Source organism: Leuciscus leuciscus (genome assembly GCF_965113295.1).
Source record: "Leuciscus leuciscus genome assembly, chromosome: 18".
NCBI lineage: Eukaryota > Metazoa > Chordata > Actinopteri > Cypriniformes > Leuciscidae > Leuciscus > Leuciscus leuciscus.
In genome coordinates, this window is record NC_138742.1 from 22,765,038 (window position 1) to 22,775,040 (window position 10,003).

At 36.0% G+C, this 10,003-nt stretch overlaps 1 long non-coding RNA gene across 1 annotated transcript; it reads left to right on the forward strand.

Annotated features, from left to right (window-relative positions):
* Positions 1-5,531: 5,531 nt before the first annotated feature.
* LOC309480706 lies at positions 5,532-9,721 on the forward strand. Its single transcript, XR_014199740.1, has 3 exons — positions 5,532-5,607; positions 5,998-6,073; positions 9,643-9,721. It is a non-coding gene; the product is annotated as an uncharacterized lncRNA (long non-coding RNA).
* The last annotated feature ends 282 nt before the right edge of the window (positions 9,722-10,003 follow it).

The following is a 10,003-nucleotide window of genomic DNA, read 5'->3' on the forward strand; positions in this document are numbered from 1 at the left end:
TCACTTAATGGGGTCCCCTGGAAACATTTCCATTCTATTTGCAGTACATTTCTGAATTTGGTTGCATTGTATTTGCAGCACATGTTGTCAAACTGATGAAGATTTTTTTTCTTAATTTGCTGAGGTTTTTTCTATTTGCATGTGTTATGCAAATTGCATGTTTACATTTGCAGCATGTTGAGCTCTCTAGGCCACTGTAAAGTTTCCCTTTAAGTAGCTTCACTTTTAGATACTTCAGCTACTTTGAGCTATTTGTTGCTAGTACTGGGTAGTACTACTTTTTCAAAATACTTTGTTACTTTAAAGACAAGTATTCTGTAACTTGGCTGCCAAACTGGAACTTCGATCCATTAATGTACGTTTAAGGCTAAGGCAGATTTTCTTTTAAAGAAATTGCTTTTTAAAGACTACAACAAACGGCTGGACTAAACGACTACACGAGCTTCCTCAAGGATTAGTGACATCACCAACCCTATAATTTACATAAACCCCACCCCGGGACCTAGATTTCTAGATTATCATGACAGAATATGCTAATCAATGACTAGAAGATAACTACACACATAATCTACATAAATTCATCAACTAACCATTCAGAAATGTTGTCTACATGTTGTCACTTATTCTTGAGTCTCTCCATCTTTGTCTGACTCCGCTTTGAACATAAAAGGCTAAAAGTTTTTGAAATTTTCAGTGCATGTCTGTGTGAGGTAATCGAAGCTGCTAAGAATGAGCTGTTGTAGCTCCGCCCTCTCTGTCGGGAGCAGCAGCTCATTTGCATTTAAAGGGACAGACACAAAAACGGTGCATTTTTGCTCACCCTCAAAAAGCGACAATTTTAAGATGCTATATAAAAATATCTGTGGGGTATTTTGAGCAAAAACTTCACATAAACACCCTGGGGACATCAAAGACTTACTTGACGTCTTGTGAAAAGGGCATTTTACCACCCCTTTAAACAACTGTCATTTTTACTACCTAACTTTGTGTTGTTGGCCACTGTACACATTTACATTTTACATTTAGTCATTTAGCAGACGCTTTTATTCAAAGCGACTTACAAATTAGGACTAATTTAAGCGAGTCATCATAAAGAGGCAAAAAACAACAACAACACAAGAAGTGCTCAAAATACGAAGTTCAGGTATTATTCAGAGTAGCATAAGCCTGATAAGTGATGTTTCAAAGGGAAAAACATCAGTTTTTATTTTTTTTTATTTTTTTTATTATTATTATTTTTTTTATTTTTTTTATGAGGTTAAGTGCTCACGGAACAGATGGGTTTTTAGCTGTTTTTTGAATGTTGTCAGGGATTCTGCATTCCGGATGAGGGTGGGGAGAGCGTTCCACCAGCATGGAACTGTGAATGAGAATGTTCTGGAAAGTGATTTTGTGGCTTTCTGCGATGGAACCACGAGACGTCGCTCGTTGACCGATCGTAGGTGTCTGGTAGGGATGTAGACTCGTAGGAGTGAGTGAAAGTAGGAGGGAGCTGAGCCTGTGATGGATCTGTAAGCAAGCGTCAATGCCTTGAACTTGATGCGAGCAGCGAGAGGTAGCCAGTGTAGAGAGATGAACAGAGGAGTGACGTGGGCCCTTTTGGGCTCGTTGAAGACAAGACGAGCTGCAGCATTCTGGATCATCTGTAGGGGTTTGATTGCACATGCTGGAAGTCCAGCCAGAAGGGCATTGCAGTAGTCAAGCCTAGAGATGACCAGGGCCTGGACGAGAAGTTGTGTTGCATGCTCAGTTAGGAAAGGCTGGATCTTCCTGATGTTGTGCAGTGCAAACCTGCAAGATCGAGCTGTCTTTGAAATGTGGTCTGTGAAGGTCAGCTGGTCATCAAACGTTACTCCAAGATTTCTGACCGACCTTGATGGGGTGATTAATGATGATTCTAGCTGGATGGTGAAGTCGTGCTGTAGAGACGGATTGGCAGGGAGGACGAGAAGCTCAGTCTTTAACACATATCCTTACAAGTACAATTTTGGCTGTATTATTTGTGTCCCCTTCAAAAGTTGTTCTTGAAAATGTTTTATGTTTATCAATGTTTTAAGTTTTATGTTTTTGTACAAATCAATGCAATAATAAGCATTTTCAAAAACTGGGCACAATGAGATGACATTATTCTACTAACCCGTCACCCACCGAACATTAAAAGGAAATTTAAAACTGTAAAAGCATTACCAAATTATACAACAGACCATGAATGACCCCAAAAGAGTGATTACTTCCGCAGCAATAATACGGACGTGTTAAATATCACTATAGTAATATATGTCTGTATTGTACATTGCTTTGATCAAAAAGTTTCATTAACTGGAACATTGAGTGATAATATTTCAAAGTGATTTCCGTCAATTTGACAGATTTATCTGCTTTTAAAACATTCAAAATACTGATAATAGGGTGTAGAAGCTACATTTTAAAGCATCCGTGTGAAAACAAACCTGGAAAGAGGTGTGAGGATTGAAAACGAGATTCTTATGCATTCTAGTGCATTCTTTTTACTGTTATAGCGGAATACAAAGGCCAGGGCCGGCCCGAGGCATAAGCGAACTAAGCGGCTGCTTGGGGCCCCCTCGCCACCAGGGGGCCCCCAATCGAGTTTTTTTAATTTTTTTTAAATTTTTTTATTTATACATATTAATTAACTTAAACAAGTGACATAAATGAATGAAAGGATTAATAATTCAAGACAAGAAAATTCTGATTTCATGATCAATTTACCTGCCTACAACTGCTGCTGTGTCTGCCAGTGTTTGAGTCAGTTCATAACCTCGCGTGCATAGACAATTTGTGCGCAAAGTCACGGTAATGTTAAGCCTTATACAAAAATTTGATTTGATCAATGATTTATCCTTTAAATGTAATGATATTCAGAACAGAACAAGAATAAAAAAAACAACAACTATAAACAAGCCAAAACGAAATCATTTAAAGCGAAAGTGAAAGTAAGCGGCGTTGGGCTCACGTATCTCTCTCATTAGAATCAAAATGTTTCAACATTCGCTATGGATTTGGATGGTAAACTATTCTTTATCATAGGCTTTGTACTTCACTCACGTTCCAATATTGACGGAAAAAATCATCCTCTTCACACGCGCAAAAATGTGCTTGGAAACATCACAGTGGAAGATTACAAAGCTGGAATATGTTGAGTGTGTGTGTGTGTGTGTGTGTGTGTGTGTGTGTGTGTGTGTGTGTGTGTGTGTGTGTGTGTGTGTGAGTCGCGGGCGCGATCGAACAGTGGAAACATAAAAACATACTCCGTCAAGTTCACACAAGACATCATTCAAACTGCAAAGTGTTGCAAAACGTTGGAGGATATTTTGCTAATATTTTTTTTTATATGTTTTGTGACCATTTGTTTTCAGAAGTTTCCAAGAGTTAGTAAACGAGTAAAGAAAAAGTTAAAACTTTATAAAGTATCTATTTTTTATTAAGTATTTATTTTGTACAAAACCTCATTGTATTAATTTATAATGTAACATTATAGCGTGACATTGTGTCAATAATCGTCAAGCACAGGTGACTCTGCGTGGTGGGAGGGGGCCCCCAAATCAAATTCTGCTTAGGGCCCCCAAAAGGCTCGGGCCGGCACTGACAAAGGCAAATAAGAAAAAAATAAGGAGGAAAAGAATTGACTGAAAAATGCTCTTGCAATAGGTATTCTTATACCATGTTACATTAAAATACCAAGCATTACGTTATTCTCCTTACGTCTGAAAGTAGAACATGAAGGAAATTGTACAGCTCATTCAGTCAAACTGACATTTCAAACTGAAGGATTATTTGTAGTGCAACCTTATGATTTGAAAATGATTTGTTTCAGTTTTTTTGAGTGGAATTTCCCCAAACCGGAAGTGCCTCCCATAATCTTAAACGCAGTAGGCTCTTTAGGAAAAAGGTGGATTGTATATTTGGGAGTAAACGTCACAGATAGTTGTGTGCACATTGCGGTGGCGGAAAAACAGTGGTAGAACAAGTGGAGGAAAACGGGCGTGATCCACGGAATAAGAGAAAAAATGTTTTTTTGTGCCTTTGGATGTCAAAATCAAAATGCAAAAAAGATCATCTTCATTTTTACAGAAATCCAGTTGTTGAAGATGTCCTTTGAGCTAAACGCAGGCATTTATGGTTGCAAGCTATTAAATGGACTGCGACGATTACCCTACTATCAAATCATGAATTTGATGTAAACTATAGATCTACATAATTCTGACTTTATAGTTCGCAATTCTGAGTCGCAACTGGCAAACTGGTCAATGGTTTCCTCTTTTTGTGTAATTTAGAGGGAAAATGCAGGCCCCTTTCTTTTTTTTTCTTTTTTTTTACCACTTTTCAAAACAAGTTACTAAAAGTCCCCAAATAAATTATACAAATATCTACATTTGTTGCTCGGTGCTAAAAAAAAAAAAAAAAAAAAAACCCTGGTAAGGTAGACTAAAAAGTTGCTAAATCTAACATTATAATATTAAAGTAAAGGGCATTTTGGGTGAAAATGTTCTTAATGGTCCTAGAATAGACCTTGTGTTATCTATGATCCAGTAAATTTTAATACATTTTATTTATTCTATTTTGTGTGATACTGGTAAGAACAAGTGCGTAATTGATTTAACAGTTGCTGCTGTACTTTTGTATTATTATTATGCAACTGATTCTTCAAAAGAATGTAAGAAAATAGATTATAATTATTCTAGTGATTATTGGCACTATGCAAAATAAACATAGGCTGACATAAATCCCCAAATAAAATGATATATTAAACATGCCCAGTCCTTTGACTGTTATTTCATAAGTAAGGTTACATAAGGGCTTCATATGAATTATATATCAAGCAAAACATTAAATGAAGCAAAATACTTGGGCCTATATCTTGTAGTTCCTTACTTAAACTTAATAATAATAATAATAATAATGACAGTGATGCTCTATTTAAATGACTATTGTATGGAAGCTTGTTTCCGCCACAGAAAAAAAAATAAAAAAAATAAATTGTGACTTTTTATCTCACAATTCTGACTTTTTTTCTCAGAATTGCGAGATATGAAGTCAGAATTGTGAGATATAAAGTCGCAATTCTGAGAAATAAAGTCGCAATTGCGAGATATAAAGTCAGAATTCTGAGAAAAAAAGTCAGAATTGTGAGATATAAAGTCAGAATTGCGAGATATAAAGTCAGAATTCTGAGAAAAAAAGTCCGAATTCTGAGATATAAAGTCGCAATTGCGAGATATAAAGTCAGAATTCTGAGAAAAAAAGTCAGAATTGTGAGATATAAAGTCAGAATTCTGAGAAATAAAGTCGCAATTGCGAGATATAAAGTCAGAATTCTGAGATAATAAGTCAGAATTGTGAGATATAAAGTCAGAATTGCGAGATATAAAGTCAGAATTGTGAGATATAAAGTCAGAATTGTGAGATATAAAGTCAGAATTCTGAGAAAAATTCGCAATTCTGACTTTTTTTCGCGCAATTGATATCAACTTTGACCTTCTCGCACCATAGGAAGCCACGAGCATAGAGGCCACGAGATACCACACAAGAGTCTCTTCCTTTCCATCGTCAACAACAGAGCTTTGCGGGACATTTTCCGGCGACAAGGTTCGATCATATTTATTCTTTGGCATGCTAATCATTTACCATACGATCAGCATGTGTTAATAAAATACGTTGGGCAAGTATAAAATGTTAGTTTTGGTAACGTGCGCGTGCTAAGGTTGTCTATTACGTAGCCTAATCTTCTTGCATGTTAAGTGTTGATTTTATGTTTATAAAGAGTGATTTAATATAATATCCAGTCCAGTAGTTTACTGTCACTGAACCAAAACTGTTTTGCATCAGGACAGGAGCTTGCTTTGTTATGCACAACACATATTGACCATAACGACACAGATATTTGGTTTTATGGCTTACATACTATAGACTTAATATTGGCCTACCAGCCTCAGTTTGATCTCGTTATTAATTTCTATTTAACTATCATTATTACAGGATGGACGAATTTATCTTTTTTCTGAGGGAGAGGAACATTCCAGAAACCACCATAAAAAGGCTGGAGGAGGACAAGGTAATATTGAACAAATGAATTAACCCACTGAAAAATTAAAGGAATAGTTCACCCAAAAATGAAAATTGTCATTATTTGGAGGAAGTGACCATTTTAAGCCCACATACCATTTAGGCCTACTTACAAATGTATTTCTTACTGAGATTATGTAATGTTTATTTTATAAAATGTGTAAGGCTGGAAACTTGCGCTGCTATTTTTGAACCAATAATTGGAAAAAAATGCAGTTGAATGATGACGTGTATACTTCAAATATTTATCTGACTCCAATATAATTAATCTGACTCCATTAAAGTTGTTGTTACTCTTTAACCTCGTATTTCTGTAAAGGTCTTTCTTAGATCTGATAGGAAAACATAGGATTTAAGCTGAACGTTTGGATAACAAAAGATAAAATCACTTTAGCTTTCAACATAATCAGTGATGAAAGGAAAGATTCTCAAAGCCTTAAAGCAGACAAAGTCATTTCTTACGTTACATGTTTAAATATGCAGACGGCAGAATGAAACAACATACTGTATAGAAACTCAGTTGTAACAAATAATGCACTGTTGTGCAGAAGAGGCCGTAAAAGCCTTTCTTGTAGTATGAGGTTACGCACCGGTGTGCGGGAGTGGCAGGGTTAAAGCCTTTCTTACGCTCAACGCGCTGCAACTGAAGAAAACACATGCAAATAGAAAAACACCTGCAAATTAAGAAAACATCTTCATCAGTTTCACAACACATGTGTGCTCCATATACTCACAACACAACCAAATACAGAAACGCGCTGCAAAAGTTCACAACACAACCAAATACAGAAACGCGCTGCAAATAGGACAGAACACAACGGAAATGTTTCCGGGGAACCCAATAAGTGACGGACCCGGCTGGGACGTTTTTTATTGCTCGTGAGCATTACCTATGCCCTAACGTTACTCCCTTAAAAGGGCAGATGGCAGAGCCCTTGTAGTGGGCACTTTGGAGGGAGCGGGGCACTTGTGTGCCATTATGTAGCCGTTTGGAACGGACTTGATGAAGGGAGCAACGAAAGCCAAAGTAATTTCCTCATTATTTTCACCTGGGATGTTCCCATGACAACGCAGCGCCGTCTCATATTTAGACCTCTTACATAGCCTACTGTCTATGATTTGGACCCTTCATTCTAACATTTCTTATGAAACTTATTTTAACATAACATGAATGTGTACAATGTAACTGATGTGTTAATATCTTTCCCTCATGTTCTTTTTCTCTATCTTTTTTTCTTTTATTTATTTTAGTCTTCAGCTTGTTCTTTTCTGATATGACATTGAACATATTGCAAATGCATTTTGTATATTGTATACAAAGTTGTATGTCATAAACGTGCAATCTCTGTACGTTTTGCAACAAAAATAAAATAATAAATTAAATTAAAGTAGACAGCTCCGTAAGCACGTCCCAGTCGGGTCCGTCACTTATTGGCTTCCCCGGAAACATTTATGTTGTGTTCTGTCCTATTTGCAGCGCGTTTCTGATTTGTTTGTGTTGTGAACTTTTGCAGTGTGTTTCTGTATTTGGTTGTGTTGTGAGTATTTGGAGCACACATGTGTTGTGAAACTGATGAAGATGTTTTATTAATTTGCAGGTGTTTTTCTATTTGCATGTGTTTTCTTCAGTTGCAGCGCGTTGAGCTCTCTCGGCCACCGTACTTTCTCCTAGATCCACAGTTACCTTTCCTTCTTATACCCTGAGCAAAGCACTGTTAAACATGAGTGGAATACCAACACCAAACCCAACCGACAGGAAACCAAAAGATGAGGCAAATGGGTGGAGATCTAGAGGGGGAGAAGAACATTAACATTCTCCTCAATGAATGTTTAACCAATAGTACTTAGATTGTACATTAGGATACTTTAATATCTCTATTAAGTTCACCACCATTCATTTCAGTTTATAGGCTGTCAGATGAGACCCAACATGGCATAGTTACATATTAGAACACACTAATAATAAACAGTATGTAGGTGAAAGCATATACAGTACTGTATGTCCTGTGAAGCAAATGGTACAGACGTGTCATTGAGTTGCAAATTACTCTCTCTCCAGACAGAACCATCCTGTGCCTGGAGTGTCCCAACAGTCCTCAATCAGCATATTGATGAAATCCCTTGCACTAGATAGGCATTAGCATACTGTGATGATGAAGGCCATTGTGCCAAATTTAATTCACATTTTTGAAGTACTAGGACAGTAAAGAGTTCTGCTCATATTTGCTCAGCCCTACAATGTGTAGAATATTACATTAAAACAAACATGTGGGCTTATCTAGAACATAAGTGGGCTCATTATATATATATATATATATATATATATATATATATATATATATATATATATATATATATATATACCTTAAATAAACCTAATATGGAATGTAAAAAAGCTATTTATTTTGTCAGTCAATGACAAACCATAAGTGTTTCAAATTAGAAATTAATATTTAATATTAAAAGGGTCATGAAATGGAAAATCTAAATGTTATTTACACCTATAAGAGGATACTATTCAATAAAACATTCTGCAAGTTTTATACCATCAAAGCTAACTTCTCAGTTTAAAATATGAGTTTGTGTTTTCCACCCTTTTGAAGTGCTAGGATAGAATAGTAATTGAAATAGCTCCATTTGAGATGTCACAATTTCCCTCTGTGTGCCCCTTAAAGGGTTAGTTCACCCAAAAATGAAAATTCTGTCAGTAATTACTCACCCTCATGTTGTTCCAACCCCGTAAGACTTCTGTTCATCTTCAGAAAACAAATTAAGATATTTTTGATGAAATCTGAGAGCTGTCTCTCTCCTCCATGAGGCTTCTATGGGATTGATATCTGCCATCCCAGAAAAGTTAGTAAAGACATTGTTAAAATAGTCCAAGTCGCTAAACCCCTCAGGTTATCAAGCGACGAGAATACTTTTTGTGTGCAAAAACAAACAAAAATAACGACTTTATTCAAATATTGTGTACAGCGCAAATACAGATAATAAAATCTTATTTTACAAATAATAAAATTATATGATTGTAAATACCAGTTTGCTATCAAGCAGCATAACTTACTGTTTTTGTACAGCTAAAATAACTGGAAGTGGACAACCCAACACATTAAAGTTACTAAAGGCAGAGCTGTTCTTACATTAAAAATAATGTGGATACTACTGTGGGGAAGTTCATCTATGTAAAAGCACTGAAATTAAATGTAAAAATGCTAAAACAAAGCTATGTTTTTTTTTTCTACTGATACTAACAAGCCCTATAGCATGTTCTGCTCAAAAAGGCTTGAATGCTCAATTGTGTGTGAGGCATAATGACTGACAAAAAATATGAAAATAACCATTGCCTTTTATAACTGATTTTTTGGAAAACAACAGCTCAGACTGAAATCTTTTTTTTTTTTTTTTTGAGTAAATGATAAAATGTTCCCTTTGTGCGAACAATTTCTTGAAGGCAGGTATATGATTAGTAGGATCAACCCAGACCTAGATGCTTGTATGAATTGTATCAACTTTGTTGTTTATGTATTGCATAATACTCAAAAATGTGTTTATTTGCAGATTGATGTCAGCGTCCTACTGCTAATGACTGATGACCAGATGAGAAGCTATTTTCCTTCATATGGAGACAGACTGGCAGTTTGGGGATTTTGTAGGAGGCAAGAAACTGAGCCAACTTGCAGGAAGTCAAAGCTGTTTGAGCGCCTAAAATCAAAACTGAGCAAAAGACCAAAAACAAACAATTCACAAACTGAAAACCAAACAACTAGACAACAACAATTCGTTTGTTTTTCCCAAATGAAAACAATTCTCATGGCAGTGTTTCTGAGTTTGAATTGGATCTAACAAATTATCAGGAAGTGTCACTAGATGAAGAAACTACAGTGGGGGAAATGTATAATACATCCAAACTCACAATGAT